The 19,782-nt window shown below is 33.0% G+C and overlaps 1 protein-coding gene across 2 annotated transcripts in view; it reads right to left on the bottom strand.

Annotated features, from left to right (window-relative positions):
* Window positions 1–19,258, bottom strand: part of Alk (Anaplastic lymphoma kinase) — a 200,383-nt gene extending 181,125 nt beyond the window's left edge. Inside the window, exon 1 of one of the 2 annotated variants that reach the window (XM_072534741.1) lies at window positions 19,002–19,258. The gene's annotated coding sequence lies outside the window, so the exon portion shown is untranslated. The remainder of the gene's footprint in view (window positions 1–19,001) is intronic. The other variant, XM_072534740.1, reaches the window with a different exon arrangement.
* Window positions 19,259–19,782: the final 524 nt, after the last annotated feature.

Raw genomic sequence — 19,782 nt, 5'->3', positions numbered from 1 at the left:
TCCATCTGTTGTAGCATCCGCATTATTTGCCTCATATCCATCTGTGTCATCCCTGACTCTCCAACATCTCCTTCCCTGCGTCTCTCCTCCTGCACTCTACTTTCATCCTCACTTTCATCACGTCTATCTCTCACTGTCTCATCCAACTCCTCTCTCAAACTATCTGTTAGACTTCCCTCTCTATCACCTTGTCCTGCTTCTTGTATGCATTGCTCTAAATATACTACAACTTCTCCTGACCTTCCTCTGCTTTCTTCATCTACCTGTATATCCTGTTTCTGTTCTAATACCTGTTCTCCTTTACTCTCTTTCGGTACGACTTCTTTTCCATTTCTTAAAGTCATTCGGTCTGCCATTTTATCCTAATACCTATTTATTCTCAAATTTAACTTTAACTGCCCCAGAATCTCTGCAACACTAATCACACCAATTTATTTTTACTCTAATCTGTGTAATATTAATAAATCTGCTTAAAAACACCCTTATTTCTGTTTTCCGAGAGGCCCCACGTTGTTAGCGTCAATTGAAAAAGTTGTATTTTATTAATTTTATTTTTATTTATAATAAATGTTGTAATTTTTAAAATCTGTGGTTCGTTGTTTAATTTAATATATACCTCAGCTAGCTCAATTATGTGTTCTAAGCAATCTGTCACTGTGTGACGTCGACTCTATAGTCTCCTGGTAGAGTTCAAAAAGAAATTAAACCAAAATTTACTTTAGACTTTTGATAAATTAACCCAAATGAAGCACGTTATTTATTAATATTGAACAAATTTAATATAAACAATAAAATTCGTCTGCAACTTGGGTTGCCTTTAAAAATTTACAAAAATAGTAATCGTATAAATCTTAATATGGGTTAGTGTCGTGAAAATTTAAATTTTTTTACAAAATATGGAGACTCTATACAAGTACCTAAAAACTAAATAAATATTGCAACTTTATAAAGTGTTTAAATGAACTACAAAGAAAAAAAAAAATAAACACTTTATTCCGCTGACTTTTAACTTGCATTCAAATATAATCAAAATTTCAAATGGTCCCCAAAATTATTATCCAACCTCACTTTAAAACAGTTCTGATTTATTTAAAGAAAACTAACTACTCGCAAAATAATCGATGAAACTGGAATATAAATCCTCTCTTCGGAAGTTAAGGTACGTACTATTCTATTTTTAATTTAATGATCATTAATATTTTCAATTTTTTTAAGGCCTATCGCAATTATGTTAATTCATGAATTTTAATTTTCTCAATTTAAATGACATTTCTGTACTCCAATAATAATTTATAAGTTAAATTGTTTCTCTTACTCTCTGGAACAAATTCTGGATATCTCTGCTGTGGAAACTGTGGAAAAACTAAAATTCTCTTTAGACGAGTTAAAAAAACACTCCCGACCTATTCCACAATTTCAGGACTCTCCTTTCAAAATTTCTTGTCGGCCTCCCGCAAAATCTATCATTCGTTGCTAACAGCAACCAACGTTCTTTTTTCTTTTCGTCTTCTATTTTTTTTTAAACCATAAAACTGTCCTGTTCTGACACATTTGTCAATCCACATTAATTTCTCATAATCACTTTAATCACATCTAATTTGGGAATTTAGAAAAAAAAATGTTCAGATATAAAACTTATTCTATTACAATGGTAATACAATTTATTCTTTTCATCTCCACATCATTGTAATTTCTTATTTAACAAAACCCCTATTAATTTAGCTCCCATAGACTTGCTTGACAGTTTATTTTCTGACGTTTTCAAAATTTCTATGTTTAAATATTTTTTAAGAATTCTTCTTTTTTTGTTCTTTTTAAGGTTTAGACGATTCACCTATACACTAGGCAACTATACTATTCAGAAATTATTAACACTATACCAGGTAAGTCAAAATTAATTTATTAAACAATTTACTAATCTTTTTCTCTCTTTTATTTCAGAGTCGAACCCACATTGTGATGACTTCATGAAATTCATGAACATCATTTCAATATATATACACTACTGCCCAAAATTAACGCACCACCTTAAATGCACCCTCAGTTTGAAGCTATTTTTCTTCTGAACGGATAATTGGATCATGGGTTTCTCTCATACAATATGTTTATTTCTAATAAATCACTGTTTTAATATTTTTTAAAAAATAATACCGTTGTACCCCTAAGCGGGGTGTAAAAATAAAGTTATGTTTTTTTATCGTATTTTGAAACACCCTGTGCGATTTATTATAAAGAAACGCTACATCTTATTAATACGTAGAGATAGCTTTATCCTGTCTTAAGATTCTGCTAAAAAAATTTTCTCGATATCTTTATTATCAAAGGTTATACATAACTTTAAATGTAACAAGTTTTTATTAAAATTTAAAGAAAAGAAAACACTACTTACACAAACTTTATTGACATTTAGTACAAGTAAGGGGAAAGAAAACATAACCTAAATAATATTTAACATTTCCTCTCTCAAAAACACTTAATACCGAGTATTTCTACCTCTACATCTAATTACTTCTTCACAGCGACGAGGCATACTTAAAATCAATCAGCGTATTTGGTCTTTATCAACTGCATCCCAACCTTTTCTCACCATAACTTCTACTTTTTACTTTCTTCTTGTCGGCTCCTGCCGACACGTGCTCCCAGTCATCACCATTTCAGTCAAGGTGCTCTCTGGAAAATTGTAATCTACGTCCACTATAATTATAGTGTTTCTACTAATTTGAATATCTCATCATCATAAGTGGCTCGACAATCCGTAGTGGATCTTGGCCTGCTCACAAAGAAGTGACCACTCTTGTTGATTCCTGGCAACTTCCCTCCATCGGCATGATGGAGGGAAGTTGAATTCTATCCATTATGAATATCAGCCACTTGTAATTGTAAATGTTTCATTGTGACAAAACGTTTTCTTATAGCACGAAATATGATAAATTGATCTTGGCGTAGTGTTGTGAGTCTTCCTCTTCCTTGTCCACGCCGTCTCGTATGGTCGTTTGGTTTTCGAAAACGTTGAATGACTCGTGATATTGTAGTATGAGACACTCTTAATCTGAAACATATTTCACCATAGCTTATTACAATTCAATAAAATCACGTTATGCTTTGAACGTACTTTTCTTTTTTGATAATAAATCTATCTTAAAATATTAATATGCTGTAGCGTATGCTTTTAATAAATTTCACAGTGTGTTGCAAAATAAGACGAAAAAACAACTTATGTGGGTAAAACGTTAACAGTTCTCAAAAAACACTATGGTTTCCAGGGCAACAACTAACGCCAACCACGGAGAAAGCTACAGCTACCTGGGGAAAGGAATGCCAAACGTTGAAACGTTTAAAACAAATGGAAGAGATAATGCGAGCGAATAATACAAGTAAAAAGTAATGGTATGTCTCGCAAAACAGAAAACCAAAAATGGTATATCGATGGAAGGCAACCATATGTACGTATTTCTGACTATTGGTCGTCTTCAGTACGGTGCAGCCAAGTTAGAAAAGGAGAATATTAACTTGGGAAAGGATCACTGGAGCAATGCAACCAATTTGTGGCATTATAGTTGGAAGACCCTGATGGTTTCCAGGGCAACAACTAACACCAACCACGGAGGAAGCTACAGCTACCTGGGAAAAGGAATGCCAAACGTTGGAACGTTTAAAACAAATGGAAGAGGATAATGCGAGTGAATAATAAAAGTAAAAAGTAATGGTATGTCTCGCAAAACAGAAAACCAAAAATGGTATATCGATGGAAGGCAACCGTATATACGTATTTCTGACTATTGGTCGTCTTCAATTCTGAAAATAAAGTCGGACTCTTCAGCTAGCCGGAATGATCCTTCAGCTGAAACAATACTTTGGCAACAGTTGCAAAAGTTGAGTTATCTCGTAGTTTCAGGAACTATAATAATAAAACAGTAAAATGCAATAAAAAAATAAATAAGGAAAAGGTTGTTATGAGCAACTTTTAAAAAATATTAACATAATGCATAGATAAAATATTCAAAATAGGTATACATTTAACAATAGTTTTCCATCTCGCCACTCTTTCCCAATTCTGTACACTATTAAATACACCGTCTATTTCAGTTTAAATCCCAACCAATTCTTGAAAACTTCTAATTAGTCATTTATTTCCTCAAAATATTTATGGGATTTTTCACTCGAAATTTACGGACTGTTTCATTTGATACATCCGGCACTCCAGATGTTTTTATATGTATTGCGATTTTAGAAATTAAAAAAAAAACATATGTAGTACTTAGTTATTTTTATTCACAGCAATATTTGTCGACAATCTTTAAAAAAATATGTTTTACTTGTTATACCTAATTAATATCCTACAATTGCAAAGGATCTTATGTACTACTACTGCTTCTAATACTGATACTACCCTACTGTTAGTAGTAATACGTGTGAGTTAATTTAAAGTTAATTTACAGGTAAATTAGAGTTAAAAACTACATGTGCTTTCTTCTTCTTCTTCTTCTTAGGCATTAGATTATTACAGGTATCGTGATATCATGACTTTATGAAGTGATCTTTCCAATGTTCCTCCGTTTCTCTTTATTTTCTGCTATTCTCACACATTTTGAAAGTGAAACACCTAAGGTTTCATTTATTTAGTCCGGATATTTTTACGGATATCTACCTCTACTTCTTTTACCATCGACCTATCAATAAAAATTATTACTATGAAAGTCTAAAATTAGCTCATAAACTTTGAAGAAATCCGATCAAATTTTTAGTTTAATAATTACAACCGACTAGTGGTTAACATTTTTTTCGCATTTTAAAATCACATATTAAAAAGAACTAATATTAACTTCAGTTCCCTAGAAACTTCTAAACAGTCTTCATACGCGAATGTGCTTATGCGAATATACCTTCTAGATGTGTACAAAAAATTGTCAATTATATATAAAGCTTGTGTTTTTATTCCATGATCCTGAACCCAAAAACCTAAAATAAACGATGATATTGATTTCTGATAGACAACTCTGACTGTTCTTAGATCTCTCTATTATCTTTATTCTTATATAGTTTAAGTGTCATTTGTCCGTTCTTCTCGGAAAAATGATACGCACTCAACTGTAGTAGCGTGAAAAAAAAATAATTTATTGATAGCGCAAATAGATAGGTACACTTACACAAAATTTCATACGACCGCGACCTTTACTAACGTCTTAATTATGGTATAAATATTAAAAGACTACGCCCCAAATCTGGGCTAATCTCAATGTGTACTCAGCAACATGACCAATTGAAGCTTCAGGGTTCGAATAGGACAAGTACTATCCGAACACGGAGCTCCGGAGGCTGGAGTGCCACAGGGAGCCGTCCTATCACCCCTACTGTACACAATATACACCGCAGATATTGGTTGATACACCAGGAACATTACTCAGACTTTATGCAGACGACACAGTGATTGCGACAAACACAGAAACTTAGAAGTAGCAGTCAACAATCTACAGACAGCATTTTATAACATTGACGAATGGTGTGTCCAATAAAAAATAGCAATCATATTCAAAAAGAAAAGCGAAACCCCAGAGGAACAGCTGTTAGTGCAAGATAATCCCGTCGAATGAAAAAGAGAAGCGAAATAACTAGGAGTCATTATGGACCAAGGCTTAACATTCACGCAATATGTGGACACAACCATCGAGAAAACAGCAACAGCCAGAGCAGCAATAAGAGGAGTCGCAGGTAGAAAAAGTAAACTGCGCATAAAGATGAAAGTGAGACTGATAAACAGCATTGTACTTTCAATAATCACATGGGGCACATAACCAATTCAAATAAAAATAAAATACAAGCAGTCCACAATAACAGATACGTCGCTGAACGCTTTCTGTTTAGAGAACTGCAACAAGTAAGAGTGATAGATAAAATGGCAGAAAAAGCCAGAATTAGGTTTACAGAATTAGAGAATCACCTAAGCCCGATCCTGCAAGAGATAATAAGATATGATGCGTTTCATTGATAGAAGCAGAAAAGACCAAAACAGCAAATCCTGAAAAACACATAAAATCAAGATAATTCGTAACTCTACCAACAGAAGAAGCCCCAGCACGCAGCACTGGAAATTTTCATAATTGATGTTTATTTCCAGGACAACCTTAAAAAAAATAAATAAATAAGGGCTTTGGCCACCAAAAAAAAATTAAAAAATACTAACAAAAAGGGGACAGCCATCCAAAAAAATTAACAAAACCACATAAACTGGGCACGAACGGCCCACATCCTCGGACACCAAGTCACCGAACTGATCGCGGCCTGGAGCGGAGACTCGAGGCTCGAAGACCCGAGCAAGCAATTTCCCTTCGATAATACATCACTAGAGAAAGCAGGAAAAGAACGCCTCACGCTAGCCTGCATTGATAGGGTTAGGATATCGTGTTGGAGTTCTTGTACCCAGGACTTACTCACGACAAGCATTTGGCTGATAGTGAGCCCCTATCGCGCATAAGAGTACTATAGGGAGGAAAGGGATGACCTGGAGCATTGGAGCGCGGCGGAGTGGTTCCTGATAACACGAATCAATACACCTCTGCAATGAATTGTAACACCCGAATGTCATTCTTAGAGATGTGCAAGTCTCTCAGACTGGGTTAAAAAAATTGCTTATTGCTTGTCTTTACCAACATAGTCAAATTAGCAATCTGTTTCGCTTTCTTTTTATTCGAAATATCCAAAACAAATATATATTAATCTAATATTTCAATATATTTTAATTATTTTAAATATTTCAATCTAATGTTTGAAACAAATATAAAAGAATTAGTACCAAATTATGTCAAATTTACATCGAAGCCTCAAAAAGCAGCGAAAGAACAGCCTGAGCAATATATGATCCACAAGTATCAAAAAATGGTAAAACTAAATACAAACACAAACATATATTGAGAGCGATTATGTTTGCAGTTCAGAATCAGATTCAAGCTCAACTTCGGATTCGAAAAGTATAGAAAACATACACAAGTTTATACCGAGGAAAAAAGTAAAATTGAATCCAAACCCAAGCACTATGCAATTGAACATTGATCCTGAAACGGACTTCGGTAAAGCATCTAGCCTGGTGTCAGACACGAACGTCGACCCAGAGGATAATACACATCCAGACCGAAATAATGATCCGGAAATAGCTCATTCAATTCAATAGATCATTCAAGCTCTCGTTTGAATGATTGGGTTCTGACAACAAACACTGAAATCAGCAAATCTTTGGAATTAGTTGCATGGATGAGTTTGGTAAAAATGCCAAAAATTTCAATGTGGCCCGGTGAGGCAACATCAGTGTTGATCCTATGGTATCAACGAGGTAGTGAACGTGTTAAAGGACAACCCATATTGTCAATGCGGAGAAGTAGAAGATGCTGAACCTAAAATGTTAAACTGCCCTCTAATAAAAATAAGTATGTTTATAAGTTACACAAATGTTAAAAATGTAACACATCCAGTCAATTTATGGTTTTGAACATATTAAAAATATAAAAATCAAATTGTAATTTAGTCAACTGCAGGTTAGGAACTAAAATGTATTATAGTATGTATATAGGTTAAATTATGTATCTTTCCTAATATAATCTCCCTTCTTTCCGTGGTCAAGTCTGTGTTTTGTGTAAAATCGCCTAGAAATACCGTTAGGCGTAAATATCCCAGTGGACAATCATCCAAAAAATTAAGTATAGGAAATATTAAGTATAGGAAATTATGATTTTGTAAAATAAATGAGCAAAATCGGTCTATTAGCGAATGAGCCTTAAAGGGTCCGTACTCATATACCTTAAAGAAAAAAAAATTTAAGAAGATGCGAAAGGTATTAATAAAAAGCTGCAGCAGATAAAACTTCAGAAGAAAAATAGTTTAAATTATGAAGTAATACATAAAGTATTACTTTACTATTTAAACTATTGTCTAAGCTTGATTGACACCTTTTTTAATAACACCTGAATTTTGACGAAGTTTAGAGATAGGAAACTTTATGTAAAATACGAATTTAAAAAGCAGACCAAACAAATGTTTACTTAACGTCTCGAATGACATAAATATATGAACTTGAAACGGTGAGGTAAACTGGAGAGTAGATATTTTATACTAATAAAACTTAGTAAACTTACAGCTTCGTAACTTAGTTTTATATTCGTTGCAGACATAAAATACTCTCTAAGCTGCAAAAACTGCGTCCAGAAATCTTTTAAGAAAAATTTTAATTTTTTAAAATTCTACCTTAAGTGTCTGTTTAGGTGCTATGAGATCTACACCTATACAGTCACTACATGTTGAAGCTTCTGAGCCTCCTCTTGGGATTAGAAGAAATCCATTAACAGAAAAAGGGTACTCAAAGTCCACTCAACAAATCCCAAATTATTTTTCAGTATATGTCAGCTTATCGAATCAGATCTCACTCATAATTATTGGATTAAAAATCCATATCCGCCTTTGTGCACTGCTTTACAGAATAATCCTATTTTTTCAAAGTATTTGACCACAGTAGACAAAAACTTCGACTACTTTGCTCTCTTGCATAAAACTGAAGTAATAACACCCACATACAGTGAAAACGACAAAGTCAGCAACAATATTCTTAAATATGTTTTGAACTGTTACAGTAATGCCACAGTTATATATACAGATTCATCTAAATCGATTTAATAGACTAGCTGTGCTAATTTTTTACCCTCAAGACGTTCCAAATTCAAGTACAAACTTTCCAACAAGATTACAATTTTCTCGGCAGAATCATTGGCCATACTCAAAGCGTTGAAATATGTTGAAAACTCTTATAATAAAATAGCGCTAATTCTTTCAGACTGCCTTTCATATCTACAGAACATAAAAAATACTTTTTTACCCAAAATATTTAGTAATCCTTATATATTTTTAATAAAGGATCAGTTAAAGGATTAGCAGACTCTGGCTTCAATATAAAATTTATTTGGATTAAGGCACATATTGCTCAAAGATAATGAATACGTAGATCACTTAGCTAAAACCAGTGTAACATCAGACCCTTTATTGTCATTACGATTTAAAAAAAAATCAGCTATCGACATGGAAAGATCAGTGGAATCTGGACTGCTTTACAAACCATACAAGATATACCACTTTACAATCAGTTATTCCACAAACTACTTGGTTTAAGAGTTTTAAAGCTGCACGTAAATATGTAACCGTTATAAATCAACTACGCTTTGGTCATGCTTGTTACCCACGTCATTTATTCAAAATAAATGTGATTGAAGACGATAATTGCAAACATTGCGGTTAACTGGGTGATCTTGATCACATCTTTTTTTAATGTCTTAAGTTCCAACAGCATTCAAACTATCCTTAAAAAAATTTAATCAAGTTTAATATGTATGCGCCATTCAATATCCAGTGTCTGCAGGCTACAGGCTCACAATAAATGTACAATATCATCGTAGATTTCTTGTCACACATATCCAGTGTCACACAATATGAAACTTTTCATGATCGTGTGGATTTCAAGTTTAGATTTGCATTCTTCGTCTATACTAAATTTTATAACACCTTATCCATTGTCTAGTTTTGTTTGTCTACTAAAAATGTCTTGATGGGCCCCTAGATGAGAAGCAAGTGACCTCGTGTGTTTCTTTATCGTATTTTCTTTTATAAATTATCCGTTAATTTTGTATTAGGGATAGGATGGTGTATTTGTCTGATCAGAGAATCCATTGCAACTGGCTGAATGACTAAATGCCATTTAATATATATATATATATATATATATATATATATATATATATATATATATATATATATATCCTTTTAAAGCCTCGGATTATTGTATTCAAATGTGGAAAAATGTTCCACTTAAATAAAAAATAATGTCATCATAACATCATCTTTAATCACGCCCTACACAAAATTCATAATAAAAAATAATTATTGCTTTGAGAACACGTGTACGTTTTAAAAAACGTTTAAACTGGCAATCTATAACAACTCCGGCCTTTTTTATACTTATTTTGAAAAGAAACTGTTGATATTTTAAAAAATTATTGGAAGTTATCCAAATACTAATAGAATTTTCAATCAAAACAATAGTTTTCCTAATACCTCACTGATTGACATTATATTTTTAGTATTCTATATTATCATCGTAGTTTTATGCGTCAGTTTAATATGGTTAATGTTTCTATGATATTGAGAAAATCCATAAATCTATTATTAGTTTTTATAAATTTGTACATATATACAATCAATCTAAATCAGCATAAAAATTGAATGTTTTTTTTCTAGGCCCAAACAGCTGGCACCATAAATAGATTACGAAACATCAGAATATTTTAACTATTTGAATGTCTGGGGAAGACTTAACTAAACTAAGAAACAAACATTAAAACGAACTGGTAACGTGAATATATATTAAACATATTGTTATCTACATTTTTCTAAGGGTTTAGAAATTAAGTGAAGCAAACGTAGTGTAACTAATTTTATTTAACTCACGTAACTACAAATAAAACTCACTAAATAACAAATATCGCATTAACAATTACAAATACAGTAAGATGATTTCTTAAGTAGAAAGTACTATATGCCATCTAAGTACTAAAATTTTTAAAATTATCATCGTCTTCTTTTCCGAGTTACCCATTATCAAAGATTGGCAACAATTTTGACAAATTCATATCTGTTTCAAGCCTGTCCAATCTTGTATGTTATTAAGTCAGGAGTAGTGTCTTTGTCCTAGTCAACATTTGCTCTTAATCTTACCCTCTATTAGGAGCTGTAGAAAATCGTATCCGTTGTTTCTAATTACATGTCCGATATATGCAGTTTACCCTTTTTTTATGATTTTAATGAGCTCATGTTCTCTTGTCATTCAGTGGAGAAGTTCCGTTGGTTGTGTGGGAAGTCCAAGGTATTTGTCTATATACTCAGGCTTCAAATACTTCAAATCTGTCCAAACTGACAATGTTTAGCGTCCTCGCTTCAACTCTATATAGCAGTGTGGAATATATGTAGCCGTTTACAAAATTGTATCTTAGGCAATACTTAAGAGAGCAATGATGAAACTGAAAAGAAAAAAAACAATCACAAAAATTTGGGCATTAACAACCACCTTAAAAAACCTGGCGGCGACCAAGTCAACAGAATACAAAGAAATCTCCTGGTCACGATCTCGTTACAACTACAATACTTAAGTATGTATATAAATATAAAAATCATTATCATCATCATTCTCAGCATATTCTACCAATTATGGTGTAGCCTCCCTTACATATTCATTCTTCATATCCGCCCACGATTGTCTAAAATTCGCTTTTCTGTGCCATGTTGTACCGGTTTGTTTTCTTATGTCATAGTCTCATTTTAAATTTGGACGTCTTCTTGGTCTCTTGAAGCCTCTTGGATACCACAGTGTAATTCTAGTGGACCACCTATTGTCAGTTCTTCTCGATAAATGTCTTGCCCACTGCCATTTTAGAGATTTAATTCTATGGATTACATCAATAACTTTGGTTTTCTGTCTGATCCATTCTATTCTATTCTATTCTATTCTTTTTCGATCTCTCCTTGTTATACTTAGCATGCATCGCTCCATTGACCTTTGAGTGACTTTGAGTTTCGATATTATCTCTTTCTTTAGTGTCCAAGTTTCGCAGCCATATGTCATGATTAGTAGTTTACCCTGATCGAATGCTTTTTTCTTCAGGTGGATTGGCATCTTCAATTTGAATATAACTGCATTTCTACCAAAAGATATCCAAGCTAGTTTCATTCTTCTGTTGATTTCTGAAAGTAAGGAGCCAGATTTATGTTTAATTGTCCTAGGTATACATACTCGTCTACTGTCTTAAGCGCAGAGTTGTTTATTATTACATCTTGAACATCCACTAGCTCGTTGTACATGGTTTTTGTTTTTGTCAAGTTCATTTTTAGGCCAACTTCATTGCTAGCTGCATTTATTTAGGTCGCTTATAAGTTCATATAGTTCTGCAGGATTATTAGCAATCAGAACGATGTCGTCTGCAAATCTTAGATGGCTGAGGTATTCTCCATCAATGGGGTCCATTCTTCGTTCATCTGTAGCATATTCTGTAGCCTATTCTGATATAGTGTTCGAGTACTAAATTGTTGTAGAAGTTCTACTTTATACCTCGTATTTGCGATTTTTTGCATCTTCTCATCTTTCTGGATATTGTCTTTTTGTCGTCTTCCCGTGTATATGAATTTTCCTAGCACTAATCGGTGGGTACTTGCACATTCTGCTTGTCTGTATACTCTTACATCTTGTATTATTGTTTTGTTGGCTTTTCTTACTATTATTAAATTATTAATTGATCTTTGGTTTCTACTAGGTTCTTCCCATGTGTATCTATGTATGTTTTTATGCTGGAATCTTGTGTTGGTTATGGCTAAATCGTATTCTCGACATATTTCGATTAGCCGACTTCCATTGTCGTTTCTAATTTTGTCTTATCCGAATCGTCCCACTATATCTTCATCATCCTTTTCTTATGTGGCTGTTAAAATCTCCAATTAGTAGAATATCTTCTTTTTCCTTTGTCCTGTCTAATACATCTTTTAGTGCGTTGAAAAAATCTTCCTTTTCCCTTATGGTCGCATTGTCATTCATTGCATATACTCCAACAATTATTGTTGGTTGTCCAAATATGTTCATCCTAATTTCCATTATTCTTTCATTTATTTGCTGGTAATCTTGGATGTATTTTCTCCATTTATTTTTTATTATTATTGATACTCCTTTTGCGGCTCGAGAAAGTTATTTAATGGAGTTATTTTAGGTTATATGTAGTTCTACGGACAATAGAAACAAGAATGGAGTTTCTTAAGACAACAAAAAACGAAATGAAATAACTGGAGGAAATAACACACATACAAGACGATACATTGGTAAACTTCCTAACAGAAATATTTAAAAATGAAAATAAAGAATTCTGACCAGAAAAACCAAATATAATAACGAAGAGACCAAAATATCTTAAAAAGACGCAAAAACAAGGAATCACCAGAAGAAGACCAAATAACAAATGAGCTCTTAAAATATGAAGGTGATTACCTTGTAAAACAACTTCAACTTCCCTTCCTACAAAAAATAATAACCGCTGGCAGATACCTTTCTTCAAGAAAGAAAAAAAATCCTAATAATTATGGTGCAATAAATCTTTTAAATACAACACTCAAATTAACAATAAAAATATTGGCAACAAAAATAAATGAGGGAATAACTTTGCAAAAAGATCAGCAAGGGTTTAGACCGGAAGAGTATGTACAGATGAGTATGTAGATATAGTCAACATATTTTCTTTCGTCAATTTTATCGAAAAGGAAATATACCTTATACGTAGAGTATTTGCCAGTTCTATGCCATTCCATGCAGTTTAAAGTAATATCGGGTACCGCCTCAATCAAGAATTTTAGGAATAACTATACGTGACACATGCATATGACCTTGTCTAGGAATGGTGTTTACAGTTTACTGCATGGAATGGCATAGAACTGGCAAATACTCTACGTATAAAGTATATTTCCTTTTCGATAAAATTGACGAAGTCTACAGACCTAATATTTGCCCCAATGAAGCTGCAGTTATGAGATTTACCTCCAAAAGAAATTTTCTGCACATAAAAAAGATGGAAGGAGAAACCTAGAAACTGCTATAATTTTTTATTAAAATAAATACGCATAAATAAGTAAGCATGTTTTATGTGCAGTGTATTTCAAATAAAGTCGATATTCTCAATACTTTTCAGCGGATCCAAATGTCTATGACGTTATATGTTTGTCGGAGCACTGGTAAACTAAAGAAAATCTACAATTAATTAGCATATTTGCTAATTTTATACAATTCCTTTATAAAAGGTAAAATAATAGAAAACCCTATCGGGCTATATAACAGAACGTATTCTCCTATTATTAACCTATTATCTTTTTCCAATGACCACAAACTTCCTAACCCATCCCAGCATCCTTCTACCAACCAGCACAGGTCAGAGTGATAGAGAAACGGCCAGGAATCCCCGTAAAATGATAAACGAAAAACAATTGCTAGGCTCTCAGTCTCCGGCAGTCCCTTAAAACCAGGCTATGGTAGCTGTTTCGGAGGTAGAGCGACAAAGGATGCTAAAAATCCACAAAGTTAACCAGGCTATTTTTACAAACCACAACGGCAAAGAATATGGTTTATGGCAACATACAACACCAGAACATTGATGGAGGATGAAAAACTTGTGGAACTTGAAAACGGACTGAAGCATATAAAATGGGATATAGTTTGATTATTCGAAGTATCGGATTTCATCGGGAAACCTATTGCATTCTAGAGGAGAGTCTTCTAATGGTGGCGTCGGATTTATAGCAAATAAAAAACATAACAGAATATACTCACAATTAAAAGTATAAATGATAGTTATATATCTTATCTACAAAGTAAATGAAAAAAATCCGATTAAAGATCATCCAGGTATACGCACCTGCCAGTTCCGTCACAGACGAAGAAGTTGAAAAATTCTACGATGATGTTAACACTGCGATACAAGAGATAACCACCAACTATTCTATACCAAAGAAAGTGGACTTGGCAGTCACCAAGTGACTTAAACAAGAACGAAATTGACTTTATATTTACTAATAAGAAAGACGCTGTTCAAGACGTAACTGCATTAAATCAATATTCAACCAGAAGTGGCCGTACAATGGTTAGAGCGAAGGTAGTCTTGAACGTAAAGAAGAAAAAAAGAGATAAGGTAACAAGGACTAAAAATGTCACATTCATTGCGATTAATAACACAAGGGCATACCAGGAAGAAATAGAGAGTAGCCTACAGAAAGATGTACCAGATAAAACAAATATATTGAACAGCTTTCCGAAATATTGGTGGATGCACTAAAGAAGGCACAGAAGTGTCAAACCAAGCAAAAAAGAAAACGAGAAAAACTCAGAGAAGACAAAAGAAACCTAATGCAACAAAGAAGGTAAATTAAATATAAGCACACAACGAACATTACAGAGCTAATGAATTGGAACAAAACCATTTCAAAAGCTATAGGGAAGGCATAAGGAATTTTAACCCTAAAGAAGCAGCTAATAACATAGAACAAAACAAAAGCCTAAAACGAAAGTTGAAGACAGGAACGAGGAATATTTAGAAGTTAAAATTAAACAAGGACATACCATATGTAAACAACAAGAAATCCTGAAAATTATCAAAGAGTACCACAGAACATTATATAGTCGAGATGCGCACATTCTAGATACAAAATAGGATCTCAGGAAGGTCCAGATATACCCGAAGAAGAAATTAAACCAGCGTTAAAAGGTATGATGACTAACAAAACATCCGGAGAAGATGGCATTGTAAGTGAAATTATAAAACTAAAAGGCCAATGCATCATAAAAGCTTAAAAAACTCTTTAGATTGCCTACCTCTTTGAAGGAATTACACCAGAAATATGGAATAGTGGCATTATTATAATATAGTATAAAAAAAGAGATGTAACAGAAATTGGAAACTACAGACCTATCATCTTGTTATTTTATTTATATAAGAATAATTTATTCTCTTTTTGAGAATAATTACTAACAGACAGGGACCTAAGCTAGATTTTCACCATTCACTAGAGCAAGCTGGATCAAACGACTTTGGAAAGAATGACTACCTGCAAGTAATAAAATCCTTGGCAGAGAAAGTTATAGAATACAACAAGCCATTGATATTTATATTTGTAGACTTTGAGAAATCATTTGACTCAGGCCAGCATAGATCCATGTGATAGGTCTTACAGAGTACAGTATTGATCGCAGGTACACAACGAAATATATATAATAACGTAACAGCTGCAGTGATAATGTACTATGGCGACACAAACGCATTTCCCTTTCACAAGAGTATTTAGCAAGGAGACACTTTCCCTTCTAAATTATTCACCGTTTTATTACAGAGTGGCATGAGAAATAATAATTGGGAAAATATTGAGGTCAACATAAATGGGGAGTTTTAAACAGCTTAAGGTTTGCAGACCGGGTAGATCATGCCTGCCAACTTCTTCAAGAGCTTCAGAGCTCTTGAACACGAGTTGGCCTTAAAATAACCTTTTCCAAAATACAATACATGATACCTTGTACTGGCCAAAAACAACAGAGTTAAACAGGGAAATAGTACTAACTTATGTGTACTTCCAGTTCTAGCGTGTTCTTCAGCAGAAACATTGACCCTTACCAGAAAAGTCATCAATAAGATACAAGTGGCACAGAGAGCAATAGAAAATTCAATCTTGAATATATCCCTCAGAGACAGAGTTTCAAATCAAATAGTTAAAACGCTGAAACGGAACTGGCCAGGACATGTTGCCAAAGTCATAGATAGAAGATGGACCAAGAAAATTTTATAATGGAGACCTAGACACGATGTTTATTGTAATCTAGGAACTGCTCCAACAAGGTAGTCAGACGACATCAACCGCATCCAGCACAACTGGATTCAGGGTGCTTAAAATCGGATCTAATGGAATTATTTACGTGAGGCTTATGTTCAGCAGTAGACTCAAAACGGTTGATGATGATGATGATGTCGATCTTTGCAGACGTAGCAACTGCATGCAGTTTATATGACGTCAAATGTATAGATATTTATTGTATTTTTTTCATCAAATCGTTATATTACAAAAAAAAACAAAAACCGAAAAAAACCAAATGTATGACACCATCTAAATACCCACTACAATTTAAATCGAAACTGATGGGAAAATAATAAAGTAGGAAGCAAGGTTTAGATATCTGTGAATATAATATAACTAGCTACGGAGATGTTGAAGAAGAAGTACGACAACAAAGCTTAAAAGCAAGTAAAGCAATATCTTAATGACACAATCTGGAAGAACAAACACCTAAGCCAAGAATCTATAAAGCAGCAATTAGACCTATATTAACATACACGGTGGAGACAAGAGCTGACAAATTTAAAACGAGACGACTATTAGAAACAACAGGGATGAAAATACTTTGACGAATATCAGGGAAAGTCCTTTGGATAGGGAGAGAAGCGAAAACATAAGAACAGCATGCAATATAGAAGACATAAATGGATGGGTGACAAAACGGAAACAAAAGTGGAACGAACACATTAGTAGAATGGCAGAGGATAGGATAGTACGAATAGCACGAGATAAATAGCACTTCGTCACCAAATGGACAAAGAAGTATTGGCAGACCAAGAAAAAGATGGTGCGATAATTTAAACAATTTAGGTGGCTAATATTGAAGAAAAAACAGGCCTTAAAGCCTACATACAAGAAGGAAAAAGTAGAAGAAGTTATATAACAACATAGTAGAACTAATCATAGTTGATATTGGAGACTTGTTATTCAAAAAATATAGCCAAATATTTTTATTCTTCATTTTCACTGCGTTCCAAACGACCAAAGAAATTTTGACCGATTTTACGCCACACTCAATACTCTTCTTTTTTTAGTTTTTAATGGGATACAAGTATCGTGATACCATAAACTGATCGTACACACATATCAGACTTTAGTAATGTTAAGGCGGAAGTATAAGAAGTAATAAGATAAACAAAGTGTGTTCGAAACACGATAACAGAAATGAAGATACATCGTAAAATAGGCGGAAAGACACTTCTAGATAGGGAAAGAAGCAAAAGCGTAAGATTTGCATGCAAGCTCAAAGACATCAATATAATTGGTGATGATGGTCAAGAAGAAAAAGAAGAATAGAATGGACGTATTTATTGCATAGAGCTCGAGATAAATAACTAGTAGATTATCGGAGCATTGGTTGTCCTCGAAAGTTGTGGAGAGATAATCTAAATACGGAGGGAGCTGTTGTATAAAGGAAAACAGAAAAAACACTTGTATCAATAAGGAACAAGAAATAAGATGACAACCACATTCCTTGACTAGGGCTAGTTTAAACTTTCAAAATTTGAGTTTAGAATAGCGCAAATGTAAATAGTTTAATTATATATGTCATTTATACAACCAGTAGTAGCATTTATTCTTCCTTTACTTTTTACAATACATAAGCAACTTTTCAGAAGTCTAATAGGTTTGCAAAACTACAATTTAAATACTACAGAACTTCCAAAATGGTTTGTTTTTATTTACCTCTACATAAATTTTTATTTTATATTTTGTGAACTTCATATTAAAATGTTATACCGGAATACAGTTCAATAAACTTTGTCTTGTAATCTGATTGCAGAGATCTTGTAATTATCATTCTAAATGTTTTTGGTGTGTTTTCCTGAACAAAAAATTGATATGTATTAAGAATATCATATCTATATAATCTATTGTAATAGCTATATCAGCCTTCAGTTATAATAAAGATTGTTGAAAACTTTCTTGTATTTATGAAGTTCTGGTGAAGGTTCTGCAACTTGCTTTGTTATTTTAATGAATACACAAAAATACAGTAGTTATTGTAGAACGTAAACAAGTATATTATCCTCAGAAAGCATTTATTAATACTCATATAAGTATTAATTTATAATTAAATTCTAACTAATTCCGATAACTTAAAAAAAGGTATATTTATAGAATATATTTATTAAAATAAGAAAATCCCGTTTTGTTTAATCAATATAAATCATTTAATCAAAATAAATCATTAAAAAAACCTAAAATATATTTAAACACTAAAAACATCATATTTAAAGTGACGCGTTTAATAAAATTAATAAATGTTTTGACTGAAAATCTTTTGGAAATTTTGGATCAAGGCCAATTTCTACTAAAAACGCTAATTGTTAAACAAAAACGACGCAAAACAACCCCAACAAAAATAAGGTGTACCTATAAGTATGCAACAGCATCAAACTGAATCTGTAAATGTCAAAAGGGACTGGCAAGGGATTTGAGCTAAACATTTCGAAAATTTACCGAATAAACAAAATACAGCACACAAAAACCTCAAAAACAATTATTATTACATAAAATCAGAGTGAGTTTAATAGAAATCAATGTGATTTTGTACACTAGTTTACCTTTTAGGAGAATCAATGCCTGGTCCACCGAAATTGGAAGGGCAGTAGGATCAGAATTTCGCCGAATTTCACACGCCGGAAATATCGTCACTGTCTCGAATCGTCACAACACAAAGTTAACGCGCCGAGTTTTGTCGTTCGCACAATTTGTGTCACTAGTCTTTAATTTTAAAATTGCAGTAAGTCTCGAGTAAAAATATCTGTGGAACAATCTCGTATATGTGCGCTGTATGAATCGCAGCACAACGCAATACGGATTTATCTGGGAGAGAAGGAGATGGAGGAATGATATCGATTTTTGTGTGTTCTTCTGGCTTACATCTCGATTAAAATAAGATGAAATCACACAGGTGACATCTAACGGGAGACTGCAGAAATAAAGGTTTAATTTTCTGTAACAGAGTAAAAATATTCTAAAAAGCATATTATAATTTTATTACACTGACTTTTTCGTGTTTTCTTTTCAAGTAAATTTTTAATGTAAAATCTGTAAATTTTATTTGCTGTCATAGCTTTATCTTATTTTTACCCGACGTACTGTTATACGTTTTATTTTGAAAACTTCCACTATCTTACACATATTTATAATCAGTTTGTTAGGGTCAACGTCTCCATAACGTTTAAGAGAATGCTAAGGACCCCCGACTAGTATCAAAGTAAGCGTAAATTGAATGAAAGGATCACATCAGGTCTTTTTAATACTTTCACAATTTTAAAGGGGCCTATAAAGCAGAATTTTTACTATCTATGAATATAGTTTGTACAGGGCACCATCATGTCT

This window comes from Diabrotica undecimpunctata, chromosome 6 (assembly GCF_040954645.1).
Source record: "Diabrotica undecimpunctata isolate CICGRU chromosome 6, icDiaUnde3, whole genome shotgun sequence".
In the NCBI taxonomy this organism is placed as follows: Eukaryota; Metazoa; Arthropoda; class Insecta; order Coleoptera; family Chrysomelidae; genus Diabrotica; species Diabrotica undecimpunctata.
This window is presented reverse-complemented; position numbering and strand designations above follow the sequence as displayed.